Source organism: Tasmannia lanceolata, unplaced genomic scaffold (assembly GCF_043159265.1).
Source record: "Tasmannia lanceolata isolate RefF3 unplaced genomic scaffold, GAP_Taslan_0.1 ptg000016l, whole genome shotgun sequence".
Lineage (NCBI taxonomy): Eukaryota > Viridiplantae > Streptophyta > Magnoliopsida > Canellales > Winteraceae > Tasmannia > Tasmannia lanceolata.
Genome location: NW_027518693.1, coordinates 9,925,118 through 9,944,219, shown reverse-complemented (window position 1 = coordinate 9,944,219; position 19,102 = coordinate 9,925,118). Strand labels below are relative to the sequence as shown.

At 39.2% G+C, this 19,102-nt stretch overlaps 1 pseudogene across 1 annotated transcript; it reads left to right on the top strand.

Moving 5' to 3' along the window:
- The first annotated feature begins 1,788 nt into the window (after positions 1 to 1,788).
- On the top strand, positions 1,789 to 17,845 carry LOC143847867 (uncharacterized; annotated as a pseudogene). The gene is made up of 16 exons (XR_013235252.1): positions 1,789 to 2,145; positions 3,324 to 3,403; positions 4,053 to 4,517; positions 5,047 to 5,133; positions 5,222 to 5,344; positions 5,411 to 5,605; positions 5,751 to 5,837; positions 6,543 to 7,202; positions 10,722 to 11,316; positions 11,558 to 11,637; positions 11,971 to 12,435; positions 14,809 to 14,895; positions 14,993 to 15,115; positions 15,329 to 15,523; positions 15,862 to 15,948; positions 17,051 to 17,845. The product of XR_013235252.1 is annotated as an uncharacterized LOC143847867 (transcript).
- Positions 17,846 to 19,102: the final 1,257 nt, after the last annotated feature.

Below are 19,102 nucleotides of genomic sequence, written 5' to 3'. Positions count from 1 at the left end.
GTGTAAGGAATTTAGTTAGCATACATGTGGGTAATTTGTCTTTTCTGCCAGCCCCTCCATATAGACTCCTAGTGTGTACAACTCATTACTTTAGATGTGGGCCCTACTAGGTTTAGAAGATCATTTTTTGAGTGGGAGGTAGAATTGGTCTCTAGCCTGCGGGCCCTTCTTGAGGGTTGTTACATTAAAAGGAATGAGGAGGATAAAAGGCTTTGGATTGAGGAACCGTACCTTTTGGGACTTTCTCGGTTAAATCTTTCTATAAAAGTATTATGCCCATTTCTAACCCTTCATGTTCGGCAAAGGTATGGAAATTTCATTGCCCACCTAGAGTTTGTATCTTTAGTTGGGCGGTTTGTCGTGATAGAATACAAACAATTAATTTTCTAAGAAACTGTGGTATGTGGCTTATTGATCATTGCCCACTATATCTGCATGATGGGGAATCTGTGGATCATTTGTTTATGCAATGTTAGTTCACTAGGATCATATGGCAATTCATCTTCATGAGATTTGGGATTTGTTGGGTTTTTTCAAAATTTATTCCGTCGCTATTGCACCAATGGGGAGGGGTTCCTTGGAGGGAAAAAGAAAAAATCTTGTGGAATTTTTGTTTACTAGCTACGTGGTGGTCTATATGGAAGGAGAGGAACTATAGAGTCTTTGAGGGGAAAGCCATGAATCATCATTGGATTTACTTGAAGATCATCACCTTGGTTATATCTTGGGTGAGATGCCTCCCATCCTTCCGGTTTGTATCGGCTTTTGATATTTGGGAAGGTTGGCGAGAGGTGTGCTTTACTGTTGAGCGTAGAGATCTTATTTTGCAAAGGTGGAAGCCCCTTGCTCAAAACATGTATAAGGTTAATTTCGATGGTGCGAGTTGCGGCGATCCAGGTCCGGCAGGAGTGGGAGGGGTTTGTCACAATAATAAGGGGGATGGTGTGTGGGCATACTACGGTTCTATTGGTGTGTCCGATTCCTCAGATGCAGAAGTGAGGGCGGCACATTTTGGCATTTTGAATATTGATAGAAGGTTGATGGATTAGACAATTGTTGACGGAGATTCGTTAAATGTGATTCGTTGGCTGAAAGGTGGGGTGGCTCTTCCGTGGAGATTTCTTTCCGTTTTTTATGAGATTGAGGACTTAACTGCGGGGTCCGCTATCGGCTTTCAACATGTTAGAAGATCGGCAAATGATAAGGCGGATGCGCTAGCTAAGCGTGGTGTCTCCGGTGGTTCTGTTATGTGGTTCGACCACCTACTTCCCTGAGAAGGGGTTTTCTCTGTATTTTGTTTTTTCTTCGTTCCTGTTTCTTTCTTGCTTCCTATTGTAGATATGGGTGGTCCATCTCGGCCTCCTAAATTTGCTATACATAATTATTGCCATTTCAAAAAAAAAAAGAACGTACTCACATAGTCACATCAAGGTGAAAATGTAAACAAGAGCGCCCTTGAGTCTTTCATTCCTCTATATAATAACATGAAATCATATAGTTTCATATTAGATCGAACAGTAGCCTCTTATGATAAGTGTTGCTCCTTAATTTATTAGTAGTAGGTACACCCGTATAATAAGTGCACAAATTTTCTCCATTAAATAACCACTATAGCAGGCCTGTAAATCCTGCAACAGCATTTTGATCTCTCTCTCTCTCTCTCTCTCTCTCTCCACGGCTTCACCTAGTAAGGTTCCTAGATGGACACCCAACCCAACCCCAACAAGATCACCTAGTCATGAACCCTTGGAAACAACAAGGAAAGATGACTTGGAGATTAATAGCTTTGATTCTGAAATAGAAATGTCCAGTGTTGAAGGGTTATTCCCTTTTAGCACAGGTTCACCTCCTCCTCTTCCTCCTCATCATCCTCCTCCTAAACCTAACACAAGTCTCTCTATACCCATTTCTATTGCACCTTCATTAAGATCATTACAGGTTGAATCAGACATCGAGAGAACAGTACATGTGAAGGCGAATGGTGTTTCATTGACGTGGGACAATCTTTGGGTGAAAGCCATGAACGGCAAATCCGGAAGCAGTGTGATTCTTGAGGGTCTCACAGGCTATGCTCAGCCTGGTGAGGTCTTGGCCATTATGGGTCTTCTGGTTGTGGCAAGTCTACACTCTTGGATGCTTTAGCAGGTCCTAAGTAATTGGATTTTTGAACCTTTTTTTTGTTCCTAATCAAGGACTAATAAATACTGATTGTCCATAGTGGTCCATCTTTGATTAGATTTGACGTATTAAAAGGTGGAATCTATAATCTATGAAAATTTGAATTTTCTAGACCGTAGATTATCAATATTTGCTTCTTTTTAATCTAAAAAAAGAAAGAGCTAAGGATATTCCCTCAAAATAAGACTTTCCAATCTTCTAGCTGTTAAAGTATAAAAGATAAATAACGCCTTTCTCCAACAGCTTAAGTTTGGAGAAGTTTGTAAGTTAACATGGTATCAGAGCCAAACGTCTTAAGTTCAAACCTCCCGGATAGCAGAAATCCACATGCGATAGTCGGCCCAAAGTAGAACCACATGTGCCACGTGTTTGCCAAGTGGGCCACACGTGCGGGGGAGTGTTAAAGTATAAAAGATAAATAACGCCTTTCTCCAACAGCTTAAGCTTTTGGAGAAGAAACTGGTAAGTTAACACTAGCTAGAGGAAAAAGTCAAAATATGTCAAAACAACCGATTACTCCGAAAGCTTAAGCTGTTGGAGATGGGTTGAGTCTTCCCCTCATTTAAAAGATGCCCATATTCGTCATGGCTGAGTTTGCTTCTAGATTTAAATGACTCAAATACCCCTACACAATAAAAGGGAAGTGATATATCCGCCCCCTTTGATTACTTGGGACCATGGTTTAAAATTTTGGTTTCGGCAACCGTTTTGGACATTCGGAAAACTGAAATTTCATAGAAAATAGAAAAAAAAAATTAAATAAAGAAACCATACAACATTCAATCGTATCAAGACTTTCTTTTACTATCAAATCACATGCAAGACTTTCTTCACGTCCAAGACTTTCTTATAATATATGTGATCAAGACCATTGATTTGTTCAGTGACTAAGTCCATTCACATTGATCCTACCTTGATTGGATGATCCTGGCATTTTGATCTATAAAGTCCTTTTTTATGGTTCCAGCAATAGAAGCTAATATACGTGAATGAATATCCATTCGGTATGTTACCCAGGAGCATGTGGGTCCACCAGATCAGCGGTCCTGATCACACGCAGAGGGTTTGATAGTTGATCATCTTCATAGTCATTCTCTTTTGTTAGTTTATTGAATTCTATATTTATAATTAACAACCATTTGCAGGAAGATTAGGCTCGAACATTTGGCCAACGGGAGAGATCCTAATCAACGGTAGAAGGCAAGCGTTGGCATTTGGGACCTCAGTAAGAACCCTCCACTTGACATAGGTTAATGGCCAAATGAAAGTTTAAAATAATAAACTAAATGCAAAGTTTAAAATAATAAACCAAATGCAAAGTTTAAATTGCATAATCAGGAGAACCTTTCTTAAAGAAATGACGTCCACCTCCCTACTTTTCAATCTTTTCAGGAAAAAGAAAAAAAAAGGATGGCATTTTCACTCCTTTTATTTGCCTTTTTTCCTGAAAATAACTTCATTCTCAAGAAAAAGGGAAAGAAAGGGGGTTGGAAATCTCCCCAAAAGAGGGTGGAATCGATTTCCAATAGTTGATCGTACACTAATGCCCTCTCCGTTTCAGATTATGACAACCAATTGTAAGTCTAAAACCTATTATTGGACTCAAAATTATATTTAAATTTTAGTCCAATAATAAGTTTAGGGCTGACAATCTCTCGCCCATAATCTGAAATATGCCCTGTTTGTTTTAGATTACGACTACCGATTGTGGAGTCCCCAACCGATTTTTGGACTCAAATTTAGTGCACAGTCGGTTATCAAAATCCAAAACAAACCGGGCCTAAACAATGGTGACCTGTTTTATATGCACCTTACTATTATTCATTTTAGAAACTATCATTTGTAATAGAGGATAACATTTCATTGATATTTAGGCTTATGTGACCCAAGATGACACTCTAATGACAACACTAACGGTAAGAGAAGCCGTGTACTACTCAGCCCAACTCCAGCTTCGTGATTCCATGACAAAATCCGAGAAGAAAGAGAGAGCAGAAATGACAATAAAGGAGATGGGATTGCAAGATGCACTGAACACTAGAATAGGAGGCTGGGCTTCCAAAGGGCTTAGTGGTGGGCAGAGAAGAAGGGTGGCCATTTGTATGGAGATCTTAACACGCCCAAAGCTTCTCTTCCTAGACGAACCCACGAGCGGGCTCGATAGTGCAGCTCCATACCACGTCATGAGTCGAATTGTAAGGCTCGCATGTGACGATCGAAGAACTATCATCGCATCCATCCATCAGCCAAGCAGTGATGTCTTCGAGCTTTTCCAAAATTTATGTCTGCTCTCCACCGGTAGAACAGTTTATTTTGGGCCTGCTTCAACTGCCAATGAGGTAATGAGCTTATCAATTTATAATCAAGGGTTTTGATAACATGTGGGGCACTCGTTAAGGAGCATTTAAATGCTCTTGAAACATCAATTTACACATATTTTGAGATTTTTACACATGTTTTGAGACTTACTTTTTATCAAAAAATGTGAAAATTGATGTTTCAAGGGCATTTAAATGCTCCCTAACGGGTGCCCTAAGTAAAACTCTATAATTATATCCATTATTGATCTCAAATATGCATTTCTTTATGTTGGGACCCGGGTAGAACTCACCCTTAAAAGCTAGCCGTTAAGGGGAGAGTGCCCGGGTCCTTAAAAGCCCTCTTCAACACTTGCTCTTTTCCGATGTGAGATCATTGCTTTTGCATGGAACTCCAACACTTAGAACTAATTAGATAACCAACTTCATTGGTCTTTTTTTATACGATCTTTTGAAGTATGTGGTGTGTTTGTTCAGTTTTTTTCCTCAACAGAAGAACTTAGCAATGAAATTCAACTGATTGAAGGTTGTTGCTTTGGATTTCTTCTAGTTTTTTGCATTGAATGGCTTCCCATGCTCATCTTTGAGGAACCCTTCTGATCACTACCTTAGAACAATAAACAAAGACTTTGATCAGGTGAGAAACAGTCACTTCATTTTGTGTTTGATTCTGTTAAAGCATCTATGTTCATATTATCTAATGGAAATCCACTGTTTCCCACTAGGACATTGAGCAAGGCCATGGTGCCATGTCCACCTCCCAAGTTATCGACATTCTCGTAAACTCATACAAATCATCAGTCACTTGCCAACAAGTATCAAGACGGGTAGCAGATATATGTAAAATGGTGAGTACACTATCAGATTTATCCTCCCCAATATCTGTATACCTATGGACCCATTTTCTTTTGTAGGAAGGAGGAGTTTTGGAGAAGAAAGGAAATCAAGCTAGCTTCATTACTCAGTCCCTGGTCCACACTAAAAGATCCTTTGTCAATATGTACAGGGATCTAGGCTATTACTGGCTACGTCTAGCAATTTACATCGCACTATGTTTATGTGTAGGCACTATCTTTAATGACATTGGCCACAGTTTCGGGTCGATTCAGGTGAGATAGTGAAGCCAATTGCTTTATGCTTTTGTTTTTACATCATCATCCTACAAAAATTACTGTTAAACATAAATGAGAAGAACCTAAAATGGCAGATACATAAGGATTGCCATCTAATGTTAGATTGTTTTGAGTTTTTCAGGCAAGGGGTTCGATGCTCATGTTCGTAGCTGCATTCCTGACCTTCATGGCAATTGGAGGATTCCCTTCTTTTGTAGAGGACATGAAGGTCAGTTTATTTTCATGAACTTCATTAATCTATTTTCCAAAAAGGATTCCATAGTTTGAAAAGGATCATTGCACCTACCCACATCACATCTGCATCATCCAGACCATTCATCCAATGGAAACCACCATTGCTATGCCTATACCCAAAAGACTCTGGACATTTTATCTTGAAAAAATCATTAATTAATTGTCTGAGTGACAAGAAATTGTTGAAGTATAAATGATTAAATAACACCAACTCAAAGGGCTTTAGCTTTGGGATTAATTTGTTATTTCACATGGTATCAGAGCTATTGCCTCACAGCAGGTCGTGGGGTCTAAACCCAACAACCCCTCGATATTAAAAATCCATGTGTAGGGCCCAACCCAAAAAAGGGGCCACATCAGCCAAGTGTACAGCCAACCCAGAGAGAGAGAGAGAGAGAGGGCACATGTAAGGGGAGTCAGTATAAATGGTTAAATAACACCAACTCTAACAGCCTCCGCTTTTGGAGTAATTGGTTGTTTGACAGAAATTAAATTGTGATTATGATCATGTAGTTTACAAAAAACATGATTATTTTAACTAATATCTTTAAATAACACCAACTCGAACAGCTCAAGCTTTTGGAGTAATTGGTTATTTGACAGAAATTAAATTGTGAATATGATCATGTAGTTTACAAAAACAAGATTACTTCAACCTATATCCTTTCCTAATTTACAGATATTTGGACGAGAGAGACTAAATGGACACTACGGTGTCGGTGCATTTGTTGTTGGCAATACACTTTCTTCTATCCCATACTTGCTCCTCATCTCTGTGGTACCTGGAGCCATAGCATACTACTTAGTTGGCCTCGAGAAAGGTGTTGAACACTTCTTGTACTTCACTCTGGTATTGTTCATGTGTATGATGTTGGTTGAGAGCTTAATGATGATTGTTGCAAGCATCGTTCCGGATTTCCTCATGGGTATTATCACCGGCGCTGGAATTCAGGGGGTGATGATGTTGAACGGCGGGTTCTTTCGATTGCCCGATGATCTCCCCAAGCCCGTTTGGAGATACCCAATGTATTACATTGCCTTCCACAAGTATGCTAACCAAGGCTTCTATAAGAATGAGTTTATTGGACTCACATTCCCTAACAATCAAGCAGGAGGACCATCCACCATTAATGGTGATGAAATTCTGAGAAATATTTGGCAAGTTGAGATGGGGTACTCCAAATGGGTTGATCTTGCTATCTTGTTTGGGATGGTGGTTGTATATCGACTCATGTTCTTGAGTATTATAAAGATCAATGAGAAAGTTAAGCCCATGCCCATGATAAGAGCTTTCCTAGCTGGCCCTCCCAAGCAAGCCTCTCAAGCCATCGAGCAGCCCTCAAAACCTTAATATGAAGATAATTCTAGTGCCCCTTTGCTCAGATACTGGTTTTTGTGTGGTTATGTTGTTCTTTCGCAGATAGGAAAGTTTGGGTTGATGTGCATATGTGAATCATCGTTGTAGCTTGTTTATTTGCAAAGACATAGCAATAGAAAATGGTTGTTCTCAAATGATGTGCTGGCATTTAATATATCTTAAGCAAGATGTACTAATTTGAACTATTAAATTCTTAATAACTTGATTTTGATCTTTAAACTTGTTCTTCCCATTTTCCCTTTCAAAACACACTCCTCTTTGACACATTGGCAATCTTGATATTGTCACTTTGTTTCTATTTTCATTAGTGCTGGAAATGTTTTTAAGTTGAATAGGGTTCCTTTTAAAGAGTTTTGATTTTCATTTCTAACCCTTTTATCCCTTGGATGCTTCAGTCATGTATAAGAGCATATTTGTTAAATAATTCCTTTTTGAGCAATGGGTTTTGCTCACCTAGTTTTTAGTCACACTTTGGAAAACTTAACTGTTTGTCTTCAGTTTTAAAGAAGCCCTTTTTTAGCAAGAGGATTGACATGGCTTGGCTCAAGGCTTTATGCAAAGCTTTGATTTATTTTTGAATTCGAGATGGTGGTGGATTCGAGGAATCATTATCCCTTAAAAATAAATACAGAATCCAAGAAAAATAACATCAATAAAGGATTCGTAGTCCATAAAAACCATATCTCTACATCCAGTTTAACTGACATCAATGTTCATACTTCATACGTCCTCAGCTATGCTATGAACTATATACCGGATCTATTAATGATGGAAATCAGGCTTTTAAACCAAAAGTACCTCATAATAGTTTCCTCAACCAATTAAAAACAGAGCCATGATATATATATATATATATATATATATATATATATATATATATATATATATATATATATATATAGAGAGAGAGAGAGAGAGAGAGAGAGAGAGAGAGAGAGGATACTTTTGTCACTCTCATAAGAATTAGGTATTTTGTCATTTTAAGGTACTTTTGGAGAAGATTTTCTGGGCACACCTTATCTATGTCAATGCCCATGAAATGAATGGTTTGGATCATCCAAATAATACGGGGCCCACTGTATTTTTGGGCTTCATGAATGCAGTCTACGGTATAAATTCTCCATCATAAATTGAAGGTCATCTAAATAAAACATGAATTGCTGTGTTTCAATTTAATATATTTTTCATCTGTAACCAAACAATTGGAAAAATAAAATAAAATTTTGGATAGACAATTCTTTTCCTAACTTTTCCAAAAAAATTCCCGCAATCCAAGGTCTAAGTCTTTCTCATTACCTTTGGCCCCACCTTGATCAAGTGGTTGTCCTCCTAATCTTACGGATAGGATGCTTGTTCAGTACCACGGTCATGTTGGCTGCCCCAGATCAAATGATCCTCGTTTTTGTTTAAATTTTAATGGGCCACATTTGATCTCGGTCACCAATTTGATGGTTAGATTCCTCAACTTTCAAATTTGATCCAGGCAGTCCCTTTTGATCTTGGCAGTACAAGTTTCTTTTTCCCCGGTAGGCAAGCTGTGCAGATTTCATTCCACGACTCATCCATTGGGGCCCACTCTTTTTTCTGCATGGTTTTGGTTGAAGGGTGAAGGGACCCAGCTTTAGCGAAGTCCCTCTCAAGGTTTAAAATTTCAAAAATGGACAGATTTGTAGCAAACGGTGTCTGTCCATTTTTGCCCTCCACTTTTGGATGGGTTAGGATGATCCTATGGAGCTAATTTTTTGTACACATCCTATCTATGTAAGGGCCTTTCAAATGAATACTTTGGATCATCCTAACAATGTGGGCCCACATGTGTTTGGGCCCTCAAGCTCAATAAGCTATAGAGAGAGAGAGAGAGAGAGGAGATTTCAGATTTACTTGGTAGATTTGGGAATGGTGTCAAAACCCTTTTCGATCGAGATTTTGGAGTTTTAAAGCTTCCCTTCACCAAAAACCCTAAATCCGGGAAGAAAGGGCAAGGAGTTTTGCAAAAACAGAGAGATCGATCGATTGAGAGAGAGAGAGAGAGAGAGAGAGGACAAATACCCGGTAGACTGTATAATGTGCTTTAGGATTTGCTAGGGACAATCGCACAAGGCATTTTTTGTACCGGCTGTTGCATAAAAGAGCAGCCACCTCATGAGTTAAATGAATAAGACAAAATCTGTTGAAAAGTGAGCCTGTGTGGCTGCTCTCTCATGCAACTGCTAGTCGGCAAATGCCTTCTGCGATGGTCCGTAGTAAATCCCATGTACTTTGGTAATATTCGCATAATGGAAGCTCTAATTGATCGTATTCATCCTTTGGACCCCGTGAAACAAACAATTACTCTAAAAGCTTAAGCTGTAGAGTTGGTGTTATTTAATCATTTATATCCTCTACACATGTTGCCCTACTTATTTTGGGTAGATGGAACACGTTAGACCTGGCAAAATCGACCCTGTGCCGCGGGTCGACCCAACCCACCCGTAAATTTGCAGGTATGGGTTGGCATTTGAGTGACCTGTCAAAATTGACATGTGGGTCACCCAATAGAACACCGTTCGCCTTACCAATTCCCCCTAAAGTGTTGGGGTGGCCATGGCCCACCAATAGAATGTGCAGGCAAAGTGTAAATTAGTCCGGCCCCTCCAAGTGTAAATTCCTGGCTCCGCACCTGGCCCCAAATGCATGATTAAAAAGAGTAAACAGTAGCTCACATTCATTGAGTAAAATTTATTGTTTTTATAAGCTTTTTGCAAATGGCGACAATAATTCCAGTCCATCCATATTGAAATGAAATGCTGAAAAGATAGCATGTTAAGCTCCTTCCTAACTTAGACCTTTTAGTTTCTGCTTTTGCCTCATGTACCATCACGGGAGAAACTTAAATTACTAATAACAAGTTTCAAGCTAAATCTCACAATTGTGTGAGGAGCATTGAATATCATTAAATATGAGCAAATAGTTCGGTGTGATAATTAAAATCAACCAGAACTCTTCAGATGAAACTAGATACAAAACAAACAACAAGGAGAGATTTCATGGAAGAGAGCACCTATGATTATGATCGCTGACGTTGGTTAGTGTTAGGTACCTAACCTCTAGAGCTGATGAAACGTGTTAGGCAAGGCCCTTTAAACCTATCCCATACCAGGTTGGGACTTAACCAGTCCCATACCTTGGCGTGCCCACTCAAGACTAACAGTTAAGAGTCTTAAGATTGATTCTGATTTTGCTTGTGCTTGACAAAGAACAGCTTGATCAGACAATCTAAGCTCTTCATCCATCAAGCCTTGTTTTGGGTTAGGCAGAGAAGAGCTGAAGTCTTGATTTTCGTAGTCTTTGATCATGCACATGGGATGTCGACCAAAAAACGCATGTTACCATTAATCCCATTAATCGTGTGTCTCTCGACAATGATTGTCCATCTTATCCCACTAATTGTTCTATCCCGAAGTCGGGCTGTAGTTTGGCACAATGGCGACTACTGTTTAATCCATTTTGTCACAATCGAAGACGGACCCAAAGATCAAACTCTTGAAGAAGAGATGCAACACTTGTAGGGCTACAGAAAAGGCAAATCTGAAAAATACAATAACTGCACCATTTCAAATGTCTTTAAATTCTACCATATTTTGTCCTTCAAGTCATCCTCTCTCTCTCTCTATCTCTCTCTCTCTCTCTCTCTCTCTCTCTCTCTCTCTCTCTCTCTCTCTCTCTCTCTCAAGTTGCTTGCTAGTTTTTACTGAAGTTAGCATGGCTTCTCCTTCTATTAGCTCCATCTGTAACACGCCATCATTAGCGCCATCACACGGCAATATCGAAATGAGGAGCTCAATAGAAGTGGAATGTGTGAGTATGCCAAGCCATGAAGAGAAGGGTCACAATAAGTGGGGCACAATTGCGCCTGGTTCGGACGAGTACGGTGTTTTCTTGACATGGGAGGACTTATGGGTGACAGTTTCAAACGGTAATGCAGGGAATCGCGGTCTTCTTCAAGGGCTCACAGGCTATGCTCAGCCTGGTGAGGTCTTAGCCATTATGGGTCCTTCTGGTTGTGGCAAGTCTACACTCTTGGATGCATTCGTAGGTAAATATAATTGGATTTTTGTGACAGATTGTTCTTAATAAAGGACTAATTTCTAAGCAATAGGATATATTGACATCAATAGAATAGTATTTAATGTAGTGATATCTAATATATCTCCCATAAAGTGGATTTTTTTTAATTGATTGGTCCCAATAGACTTATTTCTTTTTGCCAAGATTTTCTACACAATTTTGGCTTTATTCAATGCATGAGTTTCACATTAGCAACCATTAATTTGCAGGTAGATTGGGCTCAAACACTAGGCAATCGGGAGAGATCCTTATCAACGGTCGAAAGCAAACACTGGCATTTGGAACCTCGGTTAGTACATCATTCAATTTAGCTTATTCTCAGATGCAATGTTTGATATAGATTACCAGAGATGTATAAATACATATATAGTAATATCATTCAATACAACTACCTTATGGAATTGAATGATAGACAAAGTATACCATCATGAGACTTTTTCCGAGTAGGCCATGGATGATTGATACAACTAATTTAAAAATTCTTATAGTTAATACGTTGGTAGAGTTTTAGTCAGAGTGGCTGACACAACGATTCAACTTATAATCCTTAATCCTATATCATGTTTTCCCTAACTATCTTTTGCAAGTTTTAACCAAGGGGTTTTTTTTTTCATTAATTCAGGTCTATGTTACTCAAGATGATGTTCTAATGACGACGCTAACTGTTAAAGAAGCTGTATACTACTCCGCCCAGCTCAAGCTTCCTAACTCAATGTCGAAATCTGAGAAGAAGGAGAGAGCAGAGATGACAATAAACGAGATGGGGTTGCAAGATGCGGCGAATACTAGAATAGGAGGGTGGGACTCAAAAGGACTTAGTGGGGGACAAAAGAGGAGGCTGAGCATTTGCATAGAGATCTTAACACGCCCAAAGCTTCTTTTCTTAGATGAGCCCACAAGTGGGCTCGATAGTGCAGCATCATACCATGTCATGAGTAAAATTGTGGGCCTCGCACAGCACCATAGAAGAACTGTCATTGCATCCATCCATCAGCCTTGTAGTGAGGTGTTTGAGCTCTTCCATAATCTTTGCCTTCTCTCTTCCGGTCGAGCAGTTTATTTTGGCCCTGCTTCAGAGGCCAACGAGGTAATTGATACATAAATCAATCATTAGAGTTGTTATATATATATATATATATATATATATATATATATATATATATATATATATATATGAGGAAAGTGTCTCTAGTCTCTCCCCTAGATAAGCTTATCTACTCCTCCCTTTAAAAAAACACAGTGGGCCCACGCTGTTTGGATGATCCAAAGCATTCATTTGATAGGTCCTAACATAGATAGGGTGTGCCCAAAAAATCAGCACCAAAGGGTCATCCTAGAACTTCGTTTTGCGGTGCCTTGTGGTACCCAGAATTGACACATATAAACGCCCACGTTTATATGCGTCCATTTTGGACACGGTGTGCCCCACAAAACGAAGTTCTAGGATGACCCTTTGGTGCTGATTTTTTGGGCACACCCTATCTATGTTAGAACCTATCAAATGAATGCTTTGGATCATCCAAACAGCGTGGGCCCACTGTGTTTTTTTAAAGGGAGGAGTAGATAAGCTTATCTAGGGGAGAGACTAGAGACACTTTCCTCTCTCTCTCTCTCTATATATATATATATATATATATATATATATATATATATATATATATTAGGGCTGCAACAGGGTCGGGTTGGGTCGGATTTTGCAAAACCCTAGCCCAACCCTAGCTGCAATTATCTTAGCCCAGACCCGCCCTGACCCTGAGTCAGGGCTGAAAATCCTCAACCCAATGCCTGCCCTACAGGGTTCAGCCCAACCTGATTGGCCCAAATTGGGCCGGGCTGGCCCTGCTTGGGTCTGACCGAGCCGGGCAATTATACATGTTTTCGGTTTGTTTTATTGTCAAAAATCAAAATACTTCCACACAATCTATTATTCTAATTGATATATGATTTTTGGTGATAAATACATATCCAAAACCCAATATATGGAGAAATGAAAAACATAAAGGCTCAAGGGTGGGCCGCAGGTAAAGTGTAAACAAGGTCGGGTCGGTCAGGGCGGGCCGGGGTAAAGTGTAAAGGGGCTCGGGTCAGCCCGGGGTATCAACCTGAACCCGACCCTAAGTCAGGGCAAAAAAAATGTGCCCAAACCCGCCCTCAGGGTCAGATTTTCCAACCCTGACCCTGTTCGGGCTCAGGGCGGGTCAGGGCTCACAGGGCCAAACTTGCACCCCTAATATATATATATATATATATATATATATATATATATATATATATATATATATATATATATATATATATATATATGACACCCATATATTTGTTCTAGTTAGTTAATCAAAGACATCTTTCGACGTAAAATGGGAATAAACTAATTTTATACATATTTTTTAGGGAAAAATACACTTAGACTCCCTATGGTTTCTGACACATTCAACTTAACCCCAAAAGTTTAAAAAGTTACAAGTAGACCCCCTCTGGTTTCATTGGGTTTTTTAACTAGACAGAGCTGACGGCGTGGGGTAAAAGACCAAAATGCCCTCATCTTCCCAACTGAAAATTAGGGTTTTCATACTTGAAAACTAAAAATTGGGGTTTGATTCAAACCCTTGTTGATTTATCAACATAAACCCTCCATTTAGGAATTTTATTTGTCTTCATTAACATCATTATAATGATTTGTACAAAAACCTAATGTTTTAGGGCTTTATTTTTTGTTTTTATCAAAGTTTTTTTCTTGAAATGTGGGTTTGATGTAGCCATGGGGTGGGGTTCGATTGTTTGTGGTGGAGGTGACGACGGTGGCCAGAGATGGCGAATGCGGCGGTGGCCAAAGGTGGCGATGACGGCGGTGGCTGGGGGGGCGACGGCGGCGGTGGAAAATGGCGTAATCCTAATTCCTCTGCAAATGAGGGTGTTTCTGTCCTCAAAATATTAACCATGGCTAGTTTTAGTCTTTCCGTCACGTTAAACTGACGGACAATTGACGGAGGAGGTGTACTTGTCACGTTTTGAAACCACAGGGGGTCTACTTGTAACTTTTTAAACTTTTGGGGTCAAGTTGAATGTGTTAGAAACCACAGGGGGTCTAAGTGTATTTTTCCCTATTTTTTAAGTAGAAAATGTGACCTATACTCCAATTTAGAGTTGGTTTTATTTAATCATTTATACTTCAACACTCCCCCCTCACATGTGATCCCTCTTCCTTTGGCTAAGCTGTACCTGTGGATTTTAATACCAAGGAGTTGTTGGGTTTTGAACCTAGCTCTGATACCACATGAAACAACCAATTACTCAGAAAACTTAAGTTGTAAGAGTTGTCGTTATTTATTCATTTATACTTCAACAAAAAATGGGTGTAAGTTTTGTTTTACGTCGAGCAGCAATTTATTTCGGCCATGCTTTGACTGCAAATGAGCATAAATGAACTAATTCAGGATGCTTTGGATTTGATTTGTTGTAGTTTTTTGCATTGAATGGCTTCCCATGCCCATTACTGAGGAGCCCTTGTGATCACTACCTTAGAACAATCAACAACGACTTCGATCAGGTGAGAAGGAGGCTTTTTTCTTTCACATATTTATGTTTTAGCAGCTCTTATCATCTCTGAAAGAAATCCTATTCAAATCCTTGGTTTTTTTTATTAGGACATTGAGCAAGGGATAGGGACCAAAACGGCTACTGAAGCAATTGACATTCTTGTGAAATCATACAAGTCATCCATCACTTATCAACAAGTATCAAGATGGGTAGCTGAGATATGTAAAATGGTAAGCCCCAGTAGTTGAACATACAAGTATTCTAAAAGCCCATGGCTCAATTCCAAACTTGTTGATGGGTAAGCAAGTCGACCCGGCCGCTAAGGTTTTCCTAGACTTGGCTTGGTCGAACAAGTTCATCGCTGCTTTAGACAACTTTTTATGACTTCGGTCTAATTATATTTGTGCTAATGACATGCTTACAAGGGCCCATTTGATTTGTAGGAAGGAGGATCTTTGGAGATGAAGGAAAGCCAAGCTAGTTTCCTTACTCAATGTGTTGTCCTCACCAAAAGATCCTTTGTGAACATGTACAGGGACCTAGGCTACTATTGGCTACGTCTTGCAATTTACTTCGGAATATCTCTGTGCATTGGCACCGTATACACTAACATTGGCTACAGTTTTGGGTCAATTCAGGTGGGATTTATTAAGGCATTTATTTTATGTTTCTAGTTTACAAAGATATCATGATAGAAGTTTTTTAAATTTTTAGAAAATGATTCACCAAATGACCCTTATTTTGGTTTCGTTTTCTAAAGAGTCCTTAATGAGTATTTGGTATTTTACTTATGCTTTAAGAAAACATGTTTTTACGTCTAAATTTTTGTTCCACATCTGAAAGTTTTGAAAACTTAATCCCCTTGAAATGAAAACTCAAGCATATTATATCATGCTATAGAAAATCACCTACAACTCAAGAAAACAAGGATGAATATGTTAGCTCATATAATTTTGATTGGTTTTTATTTTTTCAGGAGAGAGGGTCAATGCTCATATTTATATCTTCATTCTTGACATTCATGACGATTGGCGGATTCCCATCTTTTCTAGAGGATATGAAGGTTAGATGAATTTAGTAAACTTCATTGTAGTATTTTCAAAAATTAAAAATCATGGTTTTTCAGTTGAGGAAACCAGAAGATGAGAATAATCTATGGTTAAGATCTCATAATTCTTAAAAGTATAACTTTCTTGATTAAAGAACTATATACGAACTTTTATTCTACAAAAGAGGAGAACATAGAAAAATACCAATGAACTTCACTATGTCTAATACTAATGAATTTTATGGGATGATCATTTCTTGAACCAAATGAAAATTTCTATGTATCTATAGAAATCTTTAATAATTATTGAGAAATAGTTTAATGATTTTGTTTGGTACCTAACCAGTAGGCAAAAATCTCAAGAGCTGTTGGAATCCGTTAGGAAAGGCCCTTTAAACTTGTCCCAGCCCATATCTGGTTGGGTCCCACTTAGTCTCATACCTAGGAAGGCTCCCAGCGAGGATCGTAACATTCCACCACGCTTTCGCATCCGATGTCCTCGGTGGATTACTCAGTGGCGGCTTTCACTTCTGGACTTTTTTTTAAGTAGATCTTTCCACATGTTGTCCCTTCCATGACTCGAACAAGTGACATGGTGACAGGCCCCCCCACATAGGATCATAACAAATTTCTTACCACCTTGACTACTGTTATTCTTGTACCTTTTTTTTTATGGCTTACAGAGAGATTTTCAAATGAAAAGATGAATGAATATTAGAGAAATGTTATAATATGAGAAAATGGTGAAGAGGGAGTGCTTTGAAATTTCTTCCAATAAGAAATGCTTTTGTGTGACAATGGCAGGAATGATCTCAATCAATCGAATGAACAATTAAGGGAACAATTGGGTTTTTATAGAACCCTACATGTCCTTTGGCCTTCATGGCCTTTCACTCATGGTTTTTCACAATTCCCTTCACACCGTTTCATTCAAACGGTCACAAAACCGTTCATTCTATTACATTTTTCATATCTTGGTATTCTCTGACTCCCATGACATGCTCGGTCATGATCTTTCTTTCTTCCTTTAATAAAATTCCACCATTTCAAAAACAAAATTGATTGTCACGCTAATCATTTACACATCTTTTTTTTCCTTTGGCCAAATTAATTGCAGATCTTTGGACGAGAGAGACTAAATGGGCATTACGGTGTCAGTGTATTTGTTATTGGAAACACATTTTCTGCTATTCCCTTCCTGTTTCTAGTCTCTGTGATCCCAGGCGCCGTGGCCTACTACCTTGTCGGCCTTCAGAGATCGGTCGAACACTTCACATACTTTGCTTTGGTGTTATTTGTATGTATGATGTTAGTCGAGAGCTTGATGATGATGGTCGCAAGCATTGTACCGAACTTTCTCATGGGTATAATCACCGGTGCCGGAATCCAAGGGCTGATGATACTGAGTGGTGGCTTCTTCCAATTGCCAAACAATCTCCCCAAGCCATTTTGGAGATACCCAATGTACTACATTGCCTTCCAGAAGTATGCTAACCAAGGATTCTACAAGAATGAGTACTTGGGACTTACTTTCCCTAGCAATCAAGCAGGAGGACCACACACCATTACTGGTGATGAAATTCTGAGAAATATTTGGCAAGTTGAGATGGTTTACTCCAAATGGGTTGATCTGGCTATCTTGGCTGGGATGGTGGTTCTATATAGACTAATGTTTTTGGGTATTATAAAGGGAATTGAAAGGGTTAAGCCGATGATAAGGGCTTTACAATCTGCCCCTTCCAAGCAAACCATTCAAGTTCAAGTCATGGACCACTTATCTACCCCTTCACATGCTTAAATTGTTTAAAGTACCCTTTGTTCCTTTAATACTGCTTTAGGGACTATTGTTAATCCAGCATATAAAGTCCAATTATCGTGTACTCTTCAATCAATTCCATGTTTTATACGATAATTGCCATGTATCTTTAGAAAATAGATCATTGGGCCATGACCCAAAAATCACGAAGAACAAACGATCCCGACTATTTGATTTGTGCCCCTAAATGAATAGCTAGAAAATAAGAAAGCGATGATCCACAATCATGGAGAAAGTTGTTGAGACCTGGTTAGAACTAGGGGTGCAACTCAGGACGGGTCGGGTTGAGGCCAACCCGACCCAACTTGAATAACCCTTTTTTCCAACCTGAAGTCGACCTGACCCAATTTTCAACCCGACGAGGGATCAAGCCATCCGTAGTTCGAACTGGATTTTCCTAACTACACTCTTAATGACTCAAGATTTTTGAGATTTTTGATGTTTTGAAGCATTTTTATTTTTTTGACACAAGAAGACATAATATTATCATCATAAGGGTAGGACAGACTCCTGATATCCCGCAAAGGTTGGACAGCATCCTATGCTTTGCGGGGGAATTGGACAGAATCACGACTCTGTAAGGGTTGAACAACATCCTATACCTTGCAAGAGCCGATAAAAATCACATGACTTGATGAGAGGATGGACAGAATCCTAACCCCTATGATGATAGGATAAACTCCTGAAAGATTGACTCTCAAAGATGGAAGGACGGAATCCTAAACTCTATGAAGGTTGGACAGAATCCTATATTCTATAGAGGTAGGACAGACTGATGAATTTTAAAAGGTTAGGACAGACTCCTAAACTTTAAAAGGGCAGGACAGACTCCTAAACTCTAGGGTGGTAGGACAAGCTTCTAAAACTCTCTATGACAAACTCTAAAGAGGAAGAAATCTCTTAACCTGCGAAAACTCTAAGGCAGGAAGGGAAGGGGTTGGCTCAAGAAGCATTCCGTCATAGCCTGCATCCAACGGAGCATTCCAAAAATCAAAGGAATCCTTAGACTCGAGGAGAGTCTTGAAACGCATTAGAGACAATCTCGGAAATAGAAATAAATCTCGAAAGACACAGAATCCCGAAAATCCTAGAAGAATCATCATCAAATGAGGGTCATAGAAACCCTACAGAGATCCCGAGCACACAGAGATCCCGAGCACTGTAGAAACATCCGAAGAAGAGACGAAGAGTTGTTACACATTCCAAAATAGGTTTAATGGCATCTGAAGAGATAAGCTAAGTGAATATAATAGCAAACATGGTGCATTTATCAGGAGACCAACACTAACATTCCCCTATTCGGACTATTATATTCAACCCACCTTACCTCCCTCAACAAAACAACCAAAGTAG